The sequence below is a fragment of the Mesoplodon densirostris genome, chromosome 12 (genome assembly GCF_025265405.1).
Source record: "Mesoplodon densirostris isolate mMesDen1 chromosome 12, mMesDen1 primary haplotype, whole genome shotgun sequence".
In the NCBI taxonomy this organism is placed as follows: Eukaryota; Metazoa; Chordata; class Mammalia; order Artiodactyla; family Ziphiidae; genus Mesoplodon; species Mesoplodon densirostris.
In genome coordinates this window covers 89,467,790-89,489,676 of record NC_082672.1, presented here as the reverse complement: position 1 = coordinate 89,489,676, position 21,887 = coordinate 89,467,790, and the positions used below count along the sequence as shown (strand labels likewise).

Here is a 21,887-nt window from a genome sequence, read left to right as displayed (position 1 = left end):
AGCTTAGTACATTATCTTAATCTGCCCAAGGCATTTAAACTGCCACACCCCATTGAATTGGCTGAGTCATGGAGATCAAAGGACAAAGCTTTTGCAGTATAGCTTGGACAAGATTAAAACTCTTCTCTTGCTCTAAGCCTTATTCAAATTAAGTAGAGTGTCAGATCACCATATAAACCTTGTAAATATAGTATATATAGCTTCCAAAATGCAAGGTTCCCACCAAGTCTTGTATGTATGTGAAACTACAACTTATTTTTAGTTTTGAAGGGGATATCCTGCCTTGTACCAGGTTGCCCATCTGCCAAAAACTTCACTGAACTATCAAATCCCTCTAACTTTGTGACACCTACCTCCTGTCTTCTGATGAGCCTGTGTCTAACTTGAGCCTCCAGGCAACTTGCTAATTCCTGCTCTTCAGGTTATATTATTGTTATCATCAATATGGTAGACCAGTGAGATATGTTGTAGACTGGGAAACAGTCAGGATCCTTGGGAACTAAATTGTGGCACAGGGCTGGGGAGTTGATGTTTCCTGAGGCAGGATAACAAAGATGTACTACTCTCTATTTCAGGGGAATCTAATGGTTTCTGGTGTTTTTTTCTGCTTGTGGAGATTTGAAAAGAAAATCACTGGATCAGTAGTTGCTTACCAGGTGTCACTGGCTATACTAATTTAGTCCATTAAAAAGAGTACATCTGGGGCTTCCCTGGTGGCACAGTGGTTAAGAATCCACCTGCGAATGCAGGAGACACGGGTTCGAGCCCCAGTCTGGGAAGATCCCACATGCCACGGAGCAACTAAGCCCATGCGCCACAACTACTGAGCCTGCGGTCTAGAGCCCATGAGCCACAACTACTGAGCCCATGTGCGTAGAGCCTGTGCTCTGCAACAAGAGAAGCCACCACAATGAGAAGCCCGTGCACCACAAGGGAGAGCAGCCCCAGCTCGCCACAACTAGAAAAAAGCCTGCGTGCAGCAACAAAGACCCAATGCAGCCAAAAATAAAATTAAATTAAAAAAAGAAAAAGAGTATATCTGGAATAGCAACATTGACATCATCAACTAGCTCAAGTTATGAAAATTCACTATTACTTTCTCAGAATCAATGATATTTTGCATTAACTAAACTAGAGAATTAAACTGGGAATGTTAGAATTACCACCCTGCATTTTCTAGCCTTCAATGGCAGCAATAATCTCTATGCTCCTAGGGGTGTAGTATTGCTCTTGATTTACTATTGTGTACAAAAAGAGAGATACACAGGCTCCGGGTGGACCTATTTTCTTACTATATGAGTTGGAAATCTACTGTGATTTACTTACTCTATGAGTTAGAAATCTACTGTGATTATTTTTCAGCTACTGAAATGTATTCAAACATTATGTTCAGGACCTGGGGAAATAACCATGTAATGAGTTGTTGGTCACACAATTGTGAGGGAGTCTTGGGTGAAAATTCTTTTCATAACTTATAGTTCTGGGAGTATAACATATTGAATATTTATATCTGTGTGTATTGTGGAGGGGGTGTTCTCATTGGGGAAAAAGCCTAGATACTTCATGAGACATAATTTTTGGTATTTGGGGGCTTGAAGGAGTTCAGGGTAATCTCAAAAGATCTAGGGTTAAGAAAAAGAAAAAAGAAAAATCAAAAGAAAATCTGTGAGGAGTCAGCAAACAACAAACACACAGGGGAAAGTAGGGATTTCTCCAAAGTCAGGAACCGAATTGTCACTGCTTCCAAGAAACTGTGCCTTGGCCTGGTGACAAGGTAGGGGTGGGAAGTTGCTAAATCTGAGTGTCCAGGATAAGCCTAGGAAACTTGAAGGTGGCCTGAGTGGTCACAGGTTGGTAGCCTATCCTAGCTCAAGGCTGAAGGAAACCAAATCCTTGCTAAATATCTTCATTTTAGGCTTTTAGGTTTCCACTCATTAAAATCAACCAAATATAAGCCTACCATCAAAGATTACTAAACATGCAAAGGAACTAAACTACATGAGTGAGAGTTAGTCTAGGTAACCTATGACATATTAGATCCTCAAGACTCTGAACATGGGAATCATAAAATAGACTTCCATAAGATGTAGAACATCAAATGATATTTTATAAAATTAAGAAAAAAATAGAAGATGGAATAACCAAAACGTGCAAACTACAAGGCACTATTTAAAATGTCTGGGCATATATAAAACAGTATGAAATACAATTTTTAGAAGTGAAAAATGTAGTCATTGAAAAATGAACAGATTGGTTAAAGAGCAAATTAGATATAAGAGAAATAAGTTAACTGAGAGACAGACCTGAAGAAATTAACTGGGATACAACACAGAGAAATAAGGAGGTATAAAATAGGAAAGAAATGTTACAAGATGTGGAGGATAGAAAGAGGAGGTCTAACATCATGTTACTTGAAGTATAATACATGGAACAGTAGCAAGAGCCCCGCTTAGGAGATTGTTAGAAATTCAGACTCAGACTCACTGATGACCTCTTGAATCCGAATCTGCATTGGTCAATAAACTCCCCCATGTGGTTCATATATACCCAAAGGTTTGAGAAACTGGGGGAACAATTTTATAATTTGAATCCCAGAGAGAGAATATAAAGAGAATGGAGAAGAAGCAATATTCAAAGAGATAATGAATTAATGGATGACATGAATTCACTTATTCATACCAAGAAGAATAAATCAGAAGAAATTTACACCTAGAAAGATTATAATCAAACTAGAACACCAAAACCCAAAAATAAATCCTAGAGAGAAAAGACAATTAGACATTTGACATCTACAATGATTTCAATAGCAACAATAGAAGCAGAAGAAAGTGGAATAATATCTTCAAAGTGCTGGGGAAAAAAAAAAAACCCTCTCTGTATCCACCAAAACTACCTTTTAAGAAGAAAGGCAAAATAAAGACATTTCATAACCAAAAATGGAGAGAATTTATCAACAGATCTATACTTGAGAACCTCTGAAGGAAGCATTTAAGGAAGAAGAAAGATTATTCTAAAAGACATGCAAGGAGTGGCGAACAAAGAAACTGATAAACCTGTAAATAAGTCTAAACAAACATGATCTGCATAAAATTGTATCTAATTTGTGAGAATTAAACAAAGGGCAGAATTAAAATACTTGACAACTAATATTTTGTAAATTGAGAGGGGTGGTTAAAATTAAAGTGGTTTTAAATCTTTGTATCATCTGGGTTAAGGTCAATATGTTAACCATGGGCTGCACTGTGCTAGGTACTCACCATAAAATTTCCAGGAAAACCCCTAGAAGAATAGAAATAAACAGTATAAATTTTCAGAAGAAAGTACAGTTATCAGAAAAAGTGCATAACTTCCAGTTTGATTTTAAAATAAAATTGTTTACATTAGTTTTAAATGTATCTAGTATGGAATCAAAGTACGATAGCATTTGAGATATACCATCACCTATTTAAAAGCTACAAGAACAAGATTGTCATTAATAAGCAGAAAATTTGCATTGCTCTAGTTTTCAATTTAGGCTAGATTTCCATTTCCCTCTTCCTGATACATTTTTTAAAATTTTATTGAAGTACAGTTAATTTGCAATGTTGTGTTAATTTCTTCTGTACAGTAAAGTGACTCATTTATACATATATATATATATTATTTTTCATATTCTTTTCCATATGGCTTTTCACAGGATATTGAATATAGTTCCCTGTGCTACACAGTAGGACCTTGTTTATCCATCCCGTATGCAATAGTTTGTCTCTGCTAACCCCGAACTCCCAAGCCTTCCCTCCCCCACACCCCTCCTCGTTGGCAATGATAAGTCTGTTCTCTGTATCTGTGCATTTCCCTCTTCCTTCAAAAGTTATAATAATATATAGTTGGCCCTCTGTATCCGCAGTTTCTGCATCCTCAGATTCAACCAACCGTGGATCAAAAGTGGTTTTAGTCCGTGGATGGAAAACCCACAGATATGGAGGGTCAGCTCTTTTCTTTGTACTACCAAGGGACTTGAGCACCTGAGGATTTTGGTATCCATGAAGGCACCTGGAACCAATCACCCTCAGATACTGAGGGACAACTATACTTCCTGGTAGAAGGTTTTTAACTGATCTATGACAACTCTTTCCATAATTATGGGTATGGATTAATATTAATTTTTATTTCCTATGATATGTCTTTTTTTTTTTTTTTTTTTTTTTTGCGGTACGCGGGCCTCTCACTGTTGTGGCCTCTCCTGCTGTGGAGCACAGGCTCCAGACGCACAGGCTCAGTGGCCATGGCTCATGGGCCCAGCTGCTCCATGGCATGTAGGATCTTCCCGGACCGGGGGACGAACCCGTGTCCCCTGCATCAGCAGGCAGACTCTCAACCACTGTGCCACCAGGGAAGCCCCTGATATGTCTATTTTATTAAAATTTAAAATTTAGTTGCTATTACACTTAGTGCACAATTGGTCAAAACAACACATGTATTCCACATTTTGACCAATATAACTAAACATACAAAGTAAAATTTTATTGCAAATGCATCACTTATTGGGACAGTACTGCTTGGTTTCAATGAATTTATGTATCCAAGAGTTGGTAGAAAGACACAAGATTTAGCAGTAATTGTATTCCTATTTTGTGTTATATAAGACGTAAATCCTGAGAAAATTTTTCACACAAATAAGTAGATGAGAATAGAAGGAGTTTTATTATAGAAAGTCACCCACAGTGAAATTCCTTTAACACAACTGAATGATGATTTCTGAAGAAGGGAAGCTGATGTAATCCCTTTTTTAAAAAAAAATGGCAGCAAAATATACATAACATAAAATTTAACCTTTTAATTACTTTTAACTGTATTCATTGGCATTAAGTACATTCATATTGTTGCACAACCATTACCACCAACCATCTCCAGACCTTCATCTCCCAAAACTGAAACTCTGAACTCATTAAACACCAACTCCCCATTCCTCCCTTCCCAGCCCCTGGACAACACCATTCTACTTTCTGTCTCTGTGAATTTGACTACCCTAGATATCTTATATAAGTGGAATCATACAATATTTGTCCTCTTGTGACTGGCTTATTTCACTTAGCATGATGTCTTTGAGCATAATGTCATCTGTGTTTTAGCATATCAGACTTTATTTCCTTTTTAAAGCTGAGTGATATTGTACTGTATACAGCACATTTTGTTTATCCATTCATCTGCTGATGGACATTTGTGTTGTTTCCACTTTTGATTGTTGAGAAAAATTGAATCCCTCTTTAATAAGATAAGTAATGGACAGTTATAATATCCAGTTGCAACCTTCTGCTTCTTATTTGGTACACATCCAAATGAGTTTTCCTTTAGTCTCTAGTGGGCAAATTACAAAGTAGTAAGCAAGCACAATTCCTCTGAACAAAGAAGCCAGTTATAAAAATTTTCCTGCTTCCATTTCCTTCCCTTGTTGAATGTTTGCAAATTATCTGTGGAGAATAAAATTAAATGGTCATGCTTTTGAGGTGCCAGACTATAGGAACACCAGTGACAGTTCCAAGTCCAAGACTTTCCAAATGAAGGAAGGATTTCACATGGCTGAGAAATCGCCTGGCCAGCAGTGCTTGCTTTTCCAAGTGTCTCCAATGTATTCCAAGCATAATGCATTACTTACTATACCCCACTCTTTTTTTTTTTTTTTTTGCTGTAAAAAGCTTTATGGTTTCCATTTGGTCCAAGGCTTGGGAGAGAGCTCCAGGGCAGTTAAAAAGCTGCCTAGTGGCTGCAGGGAGGGGCTTCAGGCAGAAACCCTGACGCCAGAGGGGATCCTCAAAGGTCGCTGGGCTCCAGAGGCACCTAGTCATGCTGGAGGGTGAGCCTTTCGAAGAGAGACCCACCCAGCCCAGCCTGGGGACCAGCCGGCCTGCGGAGGTTGGTCAGGTGGTCACCCATCTTCTTGATGAGTTTAACCTGCTCATCTAAGACAAGGCTCTCCAGGAAGTCACAGAGGCGGGGGTCTGCGTGGGCAGAACCCAGGGCATGCAGGTCCACAAGGGCCTGGTTCACGTTCTCCTCCACAAGCACGGCAGCTTCCATAGTATCCTGGGTTTTATCCCACTCATCTGGAGATGGCTTCTGCACATTCTAGAAGAAGGCGCGGCTGCCACGCTGGTTTTGTGTTTTCAAGAGATGCTTGGCTCCCTCGCACTTCTCCTTGGCCAATTCACAGAAAAAGTGGCCCATGCCCTCCAGGGCCACGTTGTCGCAGTAGAAATAGAAGCTCAGAGAGAGGGAGGTGTAGGAGGCCCTCAGCTGTGTGTCAGCCAGGGGGTTGACAGGGGCCTCCACCTCAGTGTGATAATTCTGACGAATCTGGAAACTCGTGGTTGATCGGTAGAAAGCAGTTAAGCTCAAAAAGTGGTGTTGGTTGGTCCCGGTGACCAAGGGGAGCTGAGTGGCTGATTCTGAAGGTTGTGACTGGAAAAAAGGTTGGAGGGTGACCAGAGGCTGGAGCAGGGGATGTCCATGTGGGTCTGTTCCACCCAAACACTACTGAAGCAAGAGACAGATCCAAAGCACTGCCTAGCACACTGCCTACACCCTAACCTCCTCTGCTGCAGTGAATGAATCTTATCAGTCCTTTTCTTAATTTTCTATTGCTGCATAACAAATGACTGCAAATTTCAAAGCTTAAGGCAGTACACACTCGTGAGCACACAGTTCTATGGGTCAGAAGTCTAGGTGGGTTCAACTACATCCTATGTATAAGATCTCACAAGGCTGAAGCCAGGGTGTTGGCTGGGCTGGGCTGGGCTCTTATATGGAGGGTCTGGGAGATAATCTGCTTCCAAACTCATTCCCATTGTTGGCAGAATCTGGTTCCTTGAGGCTGTAGATCAGAGGTTCACTGTTTCCTTGCTGGCTGTCAGCAAGGGGTTGCTCTCTGCTTCTAAATGCTGCTTGCATTCCTTCTTATGAGGCCATTTCCATCTTTGATCCAGCAATGGCACACTGAGTTCTTCCCATGTTTTAAATTTCTCTGACTTCCTCTTGTGCTTTTGGCTGGAGAAAGCTCCGTGATTTTAAGGGCTTGTGATGAGTTCAGGCCTTTATTATCTTCCTTTCTTAAGATTATGCCAAAGAACATAACATAATCACAGGAATGAAACATCATCATATTAATATGTTCTGGAGATTAGAGCAGAAAAGTCCTGCCTCCCATAGTCTGCCTTCTTACCTCCTCTCCAAATTCACACTCTTCCCAAGTGTAAAATACATCCATCTATGAAAGGCCGTCTATAAAAATCCCACAGCAAACATTATACTAAATGGTGAAAGTCTGGAGACTTCCTCCCTAAAATCAGGAACAAAATAGGCATGTCTGTGCTTACCACTTCTACTCAACATTGTACTGGGGGTCTAGAGAGGACACTTAGGCAAGAAAAAAAATAAAAGGTATTCCTTGGAAAGGAAGAAGTAAAGCTATCTTTATTTGAAGATAACATGATTTTTTGTATGTAGACCTTTTTCCTAAAGAATCCTAAAGCTGTTAGAAATAATAAATGAGTTCAGGAAGGTTTCAGGATACAAGATCAATATAGAAAATTTAATTGTATTTCTGTACTCTAGCAATGAAACAATCCAAAAATGAAATTAAGAAAATTCCATTTATAATAGCATCAAAAAGAATAAAATAGGGCTTCCCTGGTGGCGCAGTGGTTGAGAGTCCGCCTGCCGATGCAGGGGACACGGGTTTGTGCCCCGATCCCGGAAGATCCCACATGCCGCGGAGCGGCTGGGCCCGTGAGCCATGGCCGCGGAGCCTGTGTGTCCGGAGCCTGTGCTCCGCAACGGGAGAGGCCACAGCAGTGAGAGGCCCGCGTACAGCAAAAAAAAAAAAAAAAAAAAAAAAAAAAAAAAAGAATAAAATACTTAGGAATAAATTTAACATAAGAAGTATAAAACTTGTACTCTGAAAATTATAAAACATTATTGGAGGAAATTAAAGAAACCTAACAAATGGAAAGACAGTCCATGTTCATGAATTGGAAAACGCAATGTTAAGATGGCAATACTCTTAAAACTGACCTGCATATTCAATGCAATCTGTCAAAGTCCTAGCCATTTTTTTTTTTTGCCGAAATTGACAAGCTGGGAATTCCCTGGTGATCCAGTGGTTAGGACTCTGTGCTCTCACTGCTGAGGGCCCAAGTTCAATCCCTGGCCAGGGAACTAAGATCCTGCAAGCCTCCCATCATGGCCAAAAAAGAAAAAAAGAAAAAGGAAATTGACAAGCTGATCCTAAAATTCATATGGAAAGGCAAAGGACCCAGAATAGCCAAAGTAATCCTGAAAAAGAAGAACAAAATTGAAGAACTCACTCATACTTCCTCATTCCAAAACTTACCACACAACTGCAGTAATCAAGACTGCGTGGTACTGGCATAAAGACAAACAGGTCAATGGAATACAGTTGAAAGTCCAGAGATAAACCTTTACCTTTACTGTCAACAGATTTTCAACAAAGGTACCAAGACAACTCAAAATGGGGAAAGAATAGTATTTTCAACAAATGGCGCTGGGACAGCTGGCTATCTACATGCAAAAGAATGAAGCTAGAGTGTTAACTTCTTACACAAAAATTAACTCAAAACAGATCATAGACCCAAATGTAAGAGGTAAAGCTATAAAACTCTAAGAAGAAAACATAGGAGTAAGTCTTCATGACCTTAGGTAGTCAGTGGTTTCTTAGATATGACACCAAAAGCATAAGCCACTAAAGAAAAATCAGATACATTGGAGTGCATCAAAATGAAAACCCTTTGTGTTTCAAAGGACAGCACCAAGAACTTGAAAACACAACCCAGGGAATGGGAGAAAATATTTGTGAAACATTTATCTGATAAGAGACTTGTATCCTGAATACGTAATGAACTCCTACAACTCAACAATAAAAAGTCAAATAACCCAGTTTCAAAAAATTGAATAGACATTTCTCTAAAGACTACATACAAGGAATATATACAAGTGGTCAATAAAACACATGAAATTAGGCATTAGGGAAATATTAATCAAAACTATAACACTCCATACCTATAGAATGGCTGTAATTAAAAAGATGGGTAATAAGTGTTGGTGAGGATGTGAGAGTAGGCAAGTGTATAGAGATAGAAAGCAGATTAGGAGTTGTCTGTGGCTGTACTGGGGGAAAATAGGAGTGAGTGCTAATAGGTATGGGGTTTGGCGGGAGGGGCTGATGAAAACATTTTGTAATTAGATAATGGTGATAGTTGCATAAGTCTGTGAATATACTAAAAACCATTGAGAAATACACTTTAACAGTATGAGCTTTAAGAAATGTGAATTATATCTCAACAAAGTTGTTATTAAGGTAAAAAGAAAATTTAACCTGGCATCGAGGTATGAGTGATTGGGGTGGATGAGGGAAGTAGAATAACAGGTTAATAGACTATTGATTTCAGTGTTAGTGATGGCAATGGGGAAAAAAATGCAAGAACCATAACCAAAGGGAGACTTAAAGAATGTAGCAATTCCCACGGCAAAAGGAGTGAGAAAGGAAATAATCAATGGGCTTTGTTCCCGTGTAACTCAGAGAATGGCTAGGCCACGGAGAAACGAGTGACAAGGGATGCGGGCAAAATTATGTTGGGTTTGGAGACCTGAGTGGAACGTGAAAGAGTAAAAGGGAGACGGTAAAAGCCACTGAGTGCCTTTAAATTAACAGCTAACATTTACATAGAACTAGCTACGTGCCAGATACCATTCTAAGCACTTAACACGCATTAATTCAATGGATTCCTTGCAGCAGCTAGAGATAGGGACTACAAATATCTCCATTTTACAGATGAAGAAACTGAGGCACTGAAAAGTTAAATAATTGCTCAGGGTAGAATATGAATGTATGTTCTGAACTTCTGTGCCTCTATATAGCCTTTCTAGAGTTTAACAAACAGATAGTAGACATTTTATAAGTAATATTCATCTCTTCAATTCACAATTATTCTTCACTGACTGATTGTTTACAAACAGCAAACAAATCATCATAGAGTAATTTAGTCTTAATTTATGTAACTTGGCTTTGGAATCTATCTGGAAATAAAACCAGCCACGTTGATGGCAAATAAACTTGCTGTCACTGGAGTCTGGCACTTCACGCAGATGTGAAGGGCAAGTTTAGAGGGATTCCTTTATCAACCAAGGGTAAGATGGATGTCTACTCATATCCCCTCTGACACACTGCCATCCTCTGTGAAAGAAATTCTGCTCTGTTGTTCTCCCTCTGGCTTCTGTAACATATGTAGAGGATTGTCTTTCTGAAGAGCTCGAGATTTTACTTCTACTAGGCATTATTAGTTTTGCAGCTATCTTTCTGGCATGATTCCTAAAATTTACTTTGCAGAGATAATTGTTTCTCTAAAAATAATGGCTCACGGTATTCCCCTGATGTTTAAAATGGCTTACCTCTATCACTCATTGTGAGATACTTATATTTCGTTTATTTCATTTTTCACAAGGAAGTTACACCGTCTGGGGTATATTGCTATGAATGAGGGGTTTGGGGAAGGGCACTCACGCGCGGCCTGCTGACCTCGCAGGGATGCATAAGAGCGTGCCTCGGGCCTGGAACGCTTCCTTACCTGGAGCCCTCACCACCTGTGCTGAGCATACTGCCTTATGTGTGAATCTCTTTTCCTGTTCTGGGTTTGATGTGTACTTCTTTGTTCTGCTTCAAGTGTGTGCACATGGCACCTGGACAGCCCCACTGCTGTGTTTGTTCCTGGTGGGGAGAGAAGGGGGTCCTTTGCCTGTATCACAGAAAGGGTGTGTGCAGACCTGTGTCAGCTGCGGGTCAAGATGCGCTGGCCATGGGGCACCCACACTCGCTATCAAGGCTGGTCTTGCTCTGTCTGTTCTCTGTGTGAGTGTTGCTCCATCCAGTGTCTGTGGGAGTCATGTTTTTCTCAGCAACCCATGCAACCATGCAACCTGAAAACCATGCAACCCATACAACCATGCAACCTGCAAACCATGCAGTGGGTTGACATTCTGGGACTCCTTCCCTGGAGGTAGTAACAGGTATCACTTGCTTAACAAGTGCCAAAACTGTATCTGAAGAATCAAGAGACCAAATGTTAAACCTATTAGCCTAATGTCAAGCCTTCAAGAGCTAAAAATCAAAATCCAATAATATTATTTTTAAAATACAGATAACCAAAAAGAAAGCCATTTGTCATTCCATAACTAAAGCACAGTCAATGATAAAGTTTCAGGGCTTATCTTTGCAGTTTTTTTCTTCCTTCTTAAATATACATTTTAAAAAGTATTAGGTTTACAGATGAGTTTCCAGGAGAGTACAGTATAGAGTTTTCTATATACCCTGTACCCAGTTTCTCTATTATTAACATCTTGTATTAGTATGGTGTCTTTGTTAAAATTAATAAACCAATATTTATATATTGTTGTTAATTAAGTAATATACTTTATTCAGATTTCCTTAGTTTTTACCCAGTATCCTTTCTCTGTTTCAGGATCCCATCCATGAGACCACATTACATTTAGTCATCCTGTCTCCTTAGGTCTTTCTTGGCCATGACATTTTCTCACAGTTTCCTTGTTTTTGATGACTTTGACAGTTTTGAGGAGTACTGATCAGGCATTTTATAGAATATCCCTTAACTAGGAATTTGTATGATGTTTTCTCATGATTAGACTGGGATTATGGGTTGTCGAAAGGAAGACCATGGAGGTAAAATGCATTCTGATCCCATCGTATCAAGGATGCAAACTATACACATGACTTATCACTGTTGATGTTGACCTTGACCTCCTGGATGAAGTAGTAGTTGTCAGGTTTCTCCACTGTAAAGTGACTCTTTTCTCTCCCTCTCACCATCCTGTCCTCTTTGGAAGGAAGTCACTATGCATAGCCCAGACGTATGGAGGGGGAAGTTATGCTCCACATCCTTGAGAATGGAGAGTCTATATGGATTATTTGGGATTCTTCTGCATGAGAGACTTGTTTCCTCTTCATCCATCTATCTATCTAGCTAGCTTTATTTTTATTTATTTATTTATCATTGTGAACATGTGAATACACTTTGAGTATATGAATATATATATGAATATACTTTTTTGTCCTTTGGATTATAATCCAATACTGCTATTTATTTTCTTGCACAAATTTTTCCAGCTTTCACTATTGGGAGCTCTTTCAGTTGGCTCTGTGTCCTTGCCTTTTGACATTACCCCCTAATTGTAAGTGGTGTTGTTTGTTTGAGTACTTCCTTACTTTCTGGTACTGCAAGGTGGTGTAGGGTTATCTTCATGGTCTTGGTCCTAGTCAGCCATTTCTCCAAGGAATCCTGGTCCTTTTATTAGAGAATGGTACTAGGAAGCAAGATCTGGGTGTTAGGTGTGCTCATTGTTACTGGGGTGTCATTGCTTTTAGGCCCTTTCAGCTGACAGAGCAAGGGAATAATGGTTCAGTTCTAACATACATGTAGAGCAGAATTAGAATTGTTAAGTGGTATTCATATGGGAACCAACTTTATTAACTAGACCACAGTATTTATGTGCAGTTTCTTTTGCCTGTAGTCTTATGGTTTTCACTCATTTCTAAAGTTACTTACTCAACACCTCTCCCCCTACTCCTTTCACTGTAGTTGTTTCACACATTTGTAATACAATTGGATTCTTTTGTCACATTCTGCATTCCATGCTAGGATCTGCAGGATCTCCTAAGTGATTTTTTAAAAAATTTGCATCAGTTGAGGTTCATTCTTTGTGCTGTAAAGTTCAATGGGTTTTGACAAGGGTATTATATATCCACCATTATAATTTTATATAGAATAGTTTCACTGCCCTAAAAGTCCTCCCTATTTCACCTATCAACCCTCTTACCCAAGCCTCCCATCCCAAACCTCTGCCAACAACTGCTCTTTTTAGAATTGTTTTGTCTTTTTCAGAATGTTATAATTGATATCGTATAGTATGTAGCCTTTTCAGACTGACTTTTTCACTTAACAAAATGCATTTAAGGTACATTCACGTATATTTTATTATGGCTTGATAGCTCATTTCGTTTCCTCACTGAAGAATATTTCACATTTTTGTCACTGGATAATCATACCAAAATTTGTTTATCCATTTATCTATTGAAGGACAAGTTGATTACTTCTGATTTTCACTTTAAAGCTGCTGTAAATATTCACATGCAGGTTTTTGTGTGGATATACGTTTTCAAATCTTGTGATTATGCACCTAGGAATGCAAATGTTAGGCTTGTAAGAAACTGCCTAGCTCTTCCGAATGGCTGTACCATTTTGCATTCTCACCAGGGATTAATGAGCGTTCTTGCTGTTCCACATCCTCAACAGTAATTGGGATGGTTAGTTTTTCTGGGTTTTAGCCATTGTAACAGCTGTGTAGGGGTATCTCATTGTTTTCATTTGCATCGCCTTCAGGACAACTGATGTTGAACATCATTACATGTGCTTATTTGCCATTTGTATACCTTCTTTGGTGAGGTGTCTGTTCAGATTTTTTGCTCATTTTTTTATTTGGTTGTTTGTTTTCTTACTATTGAGTTTTAGGAGATCTTTGCATAGTTTGGATGTAAGTCCTTTATCAGACATGTGAAAATATTTTGCAAATATTTTCTTCCTCTCTGTGGCTTGTCTTTTGGTTTTCTTAACAGTGCCTTTGGCAGAGCGGATTTTAAAATTTTTAATAAGGTCAGACTGTTTTCTTTCATGGATCATGATTTTGGTATTGTATCTAAAAAGTCATCACCAAATCCAAGGCCACATAGATTTTTCTCTTTAGTTTTCTTTTATTATATCAACATGAGATTATAGTCTATACTGTACTGTAATAGCTTTTTATACTTATCCATATATATGTAAATTTTCATGTTGTTAAATATTCTTCTAAGTCATTTACCATTGACTGCCCAGTATTATCTTATATAGATGTACCAGTAAGGATTAAATCAACCCTCTAATGTTGAATAATATATTCTTAGATTTACTGAGTCATTTTAATATACACATTTCTGAAAAGTTGTTCTAGGTTTAAACTTGTTGGACTAAATAAGGGGATCTTAGTCTCTAGATTGAAGAAAAATCTGTATCCTTTCTTCTCTCCTTTTTTTTCTTCCTTCTACAAATATTTAGTGAATCTATACTATGTGTGAGTTTCATTAGTGGTTCATCCTATTAGACTCTGGGCATGCCTCAATAAACTGGAGTCCCTGCCCTTAAGGAGGCTATATTCTAGTGGAAGAGTCATAGATGAGTAAATAACTAGTGTGATTCTGACTTTAATTATTATAATGAAGAATAATATAAAGGAGGGTAAAGGGGTAATGATAGACCATGGGTGCTGGGACCCAAGACAGCATTAAAAACTGATAGTTTGGAAGAAGATGATGTTAGAGGGATAAAAATCTTGCTGAGCTTTCTGAACTGCTGATAGTGGGATTAAAGGAAGGGGGGCTAGGAGGTTAGAGAGAGTATAGAGTATGAATTCAAAAGAGGAGCAATTCTGAGACATGATGATGTCCTCAGTGTGATGTGAGAAGGAGTAGATGGAATGACAGAGGCTCCCATCAATGGAACTCTGAGGAACCAAGAGTCTAGGGCCCTGGATGGTCACCCATGTGAAGTCACACAGGCTGGTGGCTATACTTGGAGAGTTGAGGAAGAATCAGAGCCATAAACTGTGCAGAAGAGGGTGGAGTGAATGGAGATCAGAACTGACAGAGACGAGGAAGGGCCAAAGTGGTGTAGCCAAATGGCAGCATCCTAAACTAAGCAGGGATTATTATTAAATAGGAAAAAATAATGGTCTGGAAGTGGCATAAGTGATTTAAGAAAATGCTAACCCCATTTCCCAACCTCCAGGTGTAAAGTGAGTAAGAAATGAGCTAGAATGATCTCCTGAAGCCTGATAATCTTTGAGAGCAACAGTCTTAGGGGAGAAAGCTTTTAAGCCAGGAAAAAGAGATGGAAGATGCTTTCTGTGAATAGTTAAAGGATGGAGGAGAGCTTGTTTCAGTGGAAAACTTTGGGAAGGAGGGAAGCAGTGGGGAGGGGATAGGAAGCACAGAGAAGCACTGGGACACGAGTGGAGAACAAAGAAGGTAAGAGTTGCTTCTGTTTGGGGCCATGGCCAAGGAAGACAACAGGCCTCAAGGTTTTAACAGAACTCAGTGATAAAGTGCCTTGGTGCCAGAGCAGTTGGAGGCTCAAGGTGAAGCTCATGGTTGACACCTTGTTGTGGTAGAGCCCATGTCAGGGAGAGTGGAGGCCACTGCTGGGAGAAGCTGTAAAGAAAGTTTTACTCTGAAAATAAATGGTATAAACAAAACTGTAGGCAGTTGCTGAATTTTCGAGGAGAACAAAACAGTTTAAGCACCCTTACACACTTCAGAAATACCCATTTATCCTTAAATAATTGATTCATTAACTATAAGTCACTCAGATTTTATTGAAAGCAATTCCCTTAAGAAACTTTATGTAATTATAGTTCCTTGCCCTACTTCCTGGTAGTGTGTACCTGAAATAATGACACTATATTTCTTTAAATATACTTGTTATGGACTGAATGTTTGCATTCCCCAAAAATTCATATGTTGAAATCCTACCCCACAATGTGTCAGTATTAGGAAGTGGGGGGGCCTTTGGGAGGTGATTAGGTTATGAGGTGATTAGGTGATTAGGTTAATCTCATGAATGAGATTAGTGCCCTTATTTTTTTTTCTTAACTTTTTATTTTATATTGGAGTATAGTTGATTAACAATGTTGTGTTAGTTTCAGGAGTACAACAAAGCGATTCAGTTATACATATACATATATCTATTCTTTTTCAAATTCTTTTCCCAATTAGGTTATTACAGAGTATTGAGCAGAGTTCCCTGTGCTATACAGTAGGTCCTTGTTGGTTATCTACTTTAAATATAGCAGTGTGTACATGTCAATCCCAAACTCCCTAGCTATCCCTCCCTCCCACACTTCCCCTCTGGTAACCATAAGTTCATTCTCTAAGTCTGTGAGTCTGTTTCTGTTTTGTAAATAAGTTCATTTGTATCATGTTTTGTTAGATTCCGCATATAAGCAATATCACACAATGTTTGTCTTTCTCTGTGTGACTTACTTCACTCAGTATGACAATCTCTAGGTCCATCCATGTTGCGGCAAATGGCATTATTTCATTCTTTTTAATGGCCGAGTAATATTCCATTGTATATGCATCTTCTTTATCCATTCTTCTGTCGAAGGACATTTAAGTTGCTTCCATTTCTTGGCTATTGTAAACAGCTCTTCAGTGAACACTGGGGTGCATGTATCCTTTCAGACCATGTTTTTCTCCAGGTGTATGCACAGGAGTGGGATTGCAGGATGATGTGGTAGCTCTATTTTTAGTTTTTGTAATTGGCTGAACCAGTTTGCAGGTGATTAGGTGATTAGGTTAATCTCATGAATGAGATTAGTGCCCTTATAAAAGAGACTCCACAGAGTTCCCTCATCTCTTACATCATGTAAGGACACAATGAGAAGGTGGCTGTCCATGAACCAAAAAAGTGGGCTCTTACTGAACACCAAATCTGCTGATGACTTGCCAGCCATTTCTCTGGTGAGAAATAAATGTTGTTGTTTAAACCATCCAGTCTATGATGTTTTTGTTATAGCAGCCTGAATAGACTAAGATAATGCTTAATAATTTCAAAATCACCCTGACTACCTTCTCCTAATATCATGTACCTGCTGTTCCCCTCCCCCAATGGCTATTTTTCTTGGCCTTGGCTCAAAAAAGAAGCAACTCTTATCTTGTGTGTTCTCTACTCATGTCCCAGTATTTCTCTGTGCTTCCTCTCCCCTTCTCCAATGTGTCTGGCAATTTAGGCTGGAGGAGGACTTTGGGGCCTGAAGAAAAGCAGAGATGGCTAAGCTCACTTCCACAGGGAGAAGCAGTATCAGTGCCTAAGGGAAGAGTATGTCATCCTTTCCCCATAACTAGAAATAGTGGTGGTGTGGGGTTGTTGGCTTTTTTTAACCTCTAGAAGTTTTTTACCTATTGAGGTCCTCTTCATCACATAGGAATGGCAGTTATTAAGCCATTTCCCAGTGCCTAGAACATTATTCTTTGGGCTCACTAAATGCTACTCCAGTGTTAGGGAAGTAATAACTTCCAATAGATTTGCCCAATTATGAGGAAATCGTTTTGAACGTGAAAGAAATTGAATCTAAATGTATAGTTGTTAAGGGACTTCTCTGGTGGCGCAGTGATTAGGAGTCCCCCTGCCAATGCAGGGTACACGTGTTTGAGCCCTGGTCCAGGAAGATCCCACATGCTGCGGAGCAACTAAGCCTGTGTGCCGCAACTACTGAGCCTGCACTCTAGAGTCCGTGTTCCACAGCTACTGAAGCCCACATGCCTAGAGCCCGTGCTCCGCAATGAGAGAAGCCACCACAATGAGAAGCCCACACAGTACAATGAAGAGTAGCCCCCACTCACCACAACTAGAGAAAGCCTGCATGCAGCAACGAAGACCCCGTGCAGCCAAAAAGATAAATAAAATTTTTAAAAAATGGAAAACACAAATGTAGAGTTAAAATAAATAAATAAATAAATAAATAAATAAATGTATAGTTGTTGCTAATAAGGTTGTTATGTGAGGAAATTTACATCAAAGATTTATGTTTTGTGAAGCTCTTTGTCTTAAAAAAGAGTGTAGCACTAAATATAGTTTGAATATGTATAAAAATAGATAAAATAATTATAGATAATTTAAAAATATAAATAAAATATATGTTTAAAACAATAAGTAATTATTATTAAATGTGCAAATAAAATATAATTAAAATCATTAACAAATCCCTGTTATATTTAGTCACAATAATATTTTGAAAAAAATTTTAGGAACAACATATTACAGCCAAAATATTAAGATATCATCTAGTAATGATTTGCAGTTTTTTTAAAGTCAATCAATTATATTTAAATTATTTTTCAAGAGTTTGGTCTAAGTGTTGTAAATTCATTATTGCTTCCAGTTAGAATTTTCAGCTGCAAGGCTGGTGGTCTTTTCAGTAACAGAAACCTTGAGAGATTCTGACCATTGCCTCAGATAAGGGGAGGAAGCCCCTAAACAAAGACAGTAACTTCACATGTGAATGAGAACTTGGGATCTGGGATGAAAAGTTCAGGCTCAGGTGGTCAGGAGAGAAAATCTTCAGGTTGCAAGAGGGTAGAAAAAAATTAGTGTTGTGTGGGAAAAGGTGATTTGTTAAGGTGGACTCCCTGTGCAAACAGGAGAAAGGGAGTAGCAAAATTGAAATGCGAATGTGCTAAAGCTTATGGGGGCCAATCAGCTTCACTAATATTGTCTTTTGACCTGAAAGTTAAAACTACTTCTGTGTGGGGACTTTCCTGGCAGTGCAGTGGTTAAGACTTTGCCTTCCAATGCAAGTGGTATGGGTTCGATCCCTGGCCGGGGAGCTGAGATCCCACATGCCTCATGGCCGAAAAACCAAAACAGAAGCAATGTTTTAACGAATTCAATAAAGACTTAAAAAATGGTCCACATCAAGAAAAAAATCTTAAAAAAAAAAAGAGTACTTCTGTGTGGGTGTGAATACCCCAGGGGGGAAAAAACCCAGTAAACTTGTGGTTGTGTGATGTGATGTTCAGCATGACTGGAGAGCATTCTACAAAGTGACTCAGACTCTTGACTCTATTGGCCAAGGATGTAGTCAGCCTATCTTGGCATCTCCATATAACAATTTTGTTAAGAATAACTAAACCCATACACAGAAATGAAACTCACATACATATAAAGAGTCATAAATGGTCTGGAACTGAGACTGGACTGAATGTAATGTGTGAAATGTGTAATTCCCTCAAGTAATTGTTTGCACCCAGTGACGTACATAGGGACCAAAGAATCTGGAAAACCACAGTATTAACAACCTGTCTTGAGCTGTGACTTCCAAGGAAGTTCAGAGGTTTACAGACATGTCTTGTGGATAATGGGTGTGGAAGACAATGGAATTCAGGTTTTGTGAAACAATGTTTGATATGCTCAGGGTCTGAGGAAGTTGTGATTGCACATATAACACAGAGGCTGTTACACACACTTGAATCTGTCCCTCTCCAGCCAGTAAGAGTGCTCCTTGGAAGAAACATTTGTGTTCTTACTTCAGAAGAGTCTACTGAACTCTCAAGACACCAGGAGATGATAGAGCTTTAAGGATCTGTACTTAGCATAGCAGAAGCCCATGTAGCATACTGGACAGGAAGCATGACAGTTCTGAACAACTGAAGCCAGCAGAGATGAAGATTGCAATCAGCTGAGGTCACTGGCTCTCAAATGCTAATCACATACGATATGATTGATTGCCTGGTAACCCCAGGAATGGCTTTGTGACGCATGCGGTAGATGTCTGTATCTCTAATCCTCATGCTCTCCAACTATGCTCTTCCTGTTGGATTAGCATTCTACATACTATGGTGTTGAGGCTGGGGGTTAGGGGTGGTAAGAGAGGGTGTGAATCTCTCTTGGTTGGAACCACTTGCAAATTGCAGTGGAAGTTGGAAATGGATCCACCCCTTGTGTAGCCTGATGATACTTCCTATGTGACACCAACAACTCCCTACTTGCAGTGCCGCAGGAATAGTTTAGGAGCATTTCTGTTTTACCATTTCATGCCTGATATCATGTGGGCTACACTTGCTCCAAGTTGTGTCTCTTCCAACTAGTATGTCTTTGGTCACACAGAGTCTGAATTCCCTAGGGACCTGAGACAGTTTTGAGGATTGTCTCTACCCTGCTGACTATTCTGTGGTACTTATACAGATTTAATCTTTTAGTACATCCAGAGAATTATTAGTTCCCAAGGATGTTATACGGTGCTCCCTATAATTTTGTAAGTCACTTGGTTAAACGTTAAGCAGGTTCCTTTCCCGCAAGACTTTTCAGGGTCTTAATATGCTAATGTCATTTGGAACAAGGAGATGATATGGTATTCAGCATTTCACAAAGTTATTTGAAAATTTCTCATAGAATACTCATTAACATCCCTCTCTCACATAATTCTTATTAATAGCTTACAGGACAATCCTGTTTCAAGGGGTACAGTTTGAGAAATATTGTTTTACAGTAATTAAGAAAAACCTTAGCCTGACCTTTTGAATTAAAGAAAATCGTATCAGTCCCTGGCAGAGCTGAGCTATTATTTCTGGGTGAAATTCCAGTGTCATTAACACGATTATATTATCCAAATAACCTCTCTGAGCCAGTAGGGACAATCTGTTACCTCCTGTTTTAAATTTCCAAATGATTCCCTTGGGAATTAACATCTAGTCCACTGAAAGAAAAACAAATTCTTCTCCATGGAAGAACTCTAAATGCTTTGTTATATAGTCATGGTTACATATTTTTCCTATTTTTATTAATTTTGTTTAAAAAATCACTAAAAAAATTGTAAAAGAACATTGTTTAGATCTTACTGTTGAGTTTTAGAAATGAATTTTATTATAATTTGGTATAGTAAGATAGTCATTTCCCAGGAGGATAATCGTCTGAATCGGATCTTTCTTCTAGTCAAATATAGGAGCAAGTGGCTAAGACCAATGTTCCCCCCTGCTTGTGATGGTGTGATTTACCCACACAGGGCCTTTGAATGCCATGTTCTCAGATGGGGGTTAGAAACATGAACTTTCTGGTGCTTTAAAGTTCACTAGGACTGAGACATAGCTGGGGTCGTGGATCTCTAAGTGACAGAAAATCTTATGACCTCCAGGTATTTGTGATTGGGGGACAATTGTTTCCAAAAATGTGGATAACGTAACTTGTGATATAAAGAAGGGCAAAAAATGAGCATGTGTTCTTTGACTGGCAGGTTAAGAGAAAAGCCCTGCTTGAATGTATACTTTTGAGGTGATGTTTGTGACCCCAAACTATGGGTATTAAAACCTTGTTACCTTTAGCTCTCCAGCAAATGATGACTTCATAGACCAAAGCAATATAGCACAAGTTTTTACAGAATCTCTTTTAAAATGCCAGACTAAATATATGGTATTCAATCTAAACTTTCCAAAGTACTTATTAGAACAATAAACTTTGTGCTTTTTATGAAATGATTCTAGGTAATTGGATAGTGTATTAGTTAGTATGGGCTAGGTTTGCTGTGTTAACAAACAACTCCAAAATCTAAATGGCCTACAACCCAAAGATTTATTTTTAATCCACACTACATTAACAGTATTTACAGGTCCATCATGAATAAGCTACAACTCTGCTCCCCATCATCTTTGGGATCAGGCTGATGCAGTAGCCTCTATCTGGAGTACTGCCAGTTTTGTAACAGAGGGAAAAGAGACAGCAAATCACGTACTGGCTCTTAAAGCTTTTGTCCAGAAGTGACGTGTCACTTAGACATTTTTTAACAGCTAAGAACAAATCACAAGACCAAGCCTACCATCAATGGGGTAGGAAAGTATAGTCGTTCCCCGGAGAGGAGTAGTGAATACTTTTGAACAAGAATGCAGTCCACCCCGGCGCTCCTGAGGCTGTTTTAGAGGGATGTGGTTTTTAGAGCAGGAGAGACTCAGGAGCTCATTGTTATCTTGGAAGCCTTCTGAGTGCCAACTCCCAGTCTAGATCGTCTTGAGTTGGGCAGTTCAGGTCTTCAGTTCTCCAACACGTACCACTCCTGTCAATGCCCCAGAGTGCCCTAACTCCCCAAGGTAAGCTCAGAAGTATTCTGGTTAGGCCCAGACAGACACTACAACATGATCTTTTAGAGGTTTTCTGGACCACCAGGACAAGGTGTAGCCTGGGGGGGAATTGAAGGCTAGCCCTGAAGGGTCAGCAACATCCAGGTGTCAGTGCCACCTTCTT

The 21,887-nt window shown here is 39.2% G+C and overlaps 1 protein-coding gene and 1 pseudogene across 1 annotated transcript in view; one reads left to right on the top strand and one right to left on the bottom strand.

Annotated features, from left to right (window-relative positions):
* Positions 1–21,887, top strand: part of UBE3D (ubiquitin protein ligase E3D) — a 232,058-nt gene that overhangs the window by 196,406 nt on the left and 13,765 nt on the right. The window lies entirely within an intron of this gene.
* LOC132500404 (ferritin light chain-like) lies at positions 5,818–7,243 on the bottom strand (annotated as a pseudogene).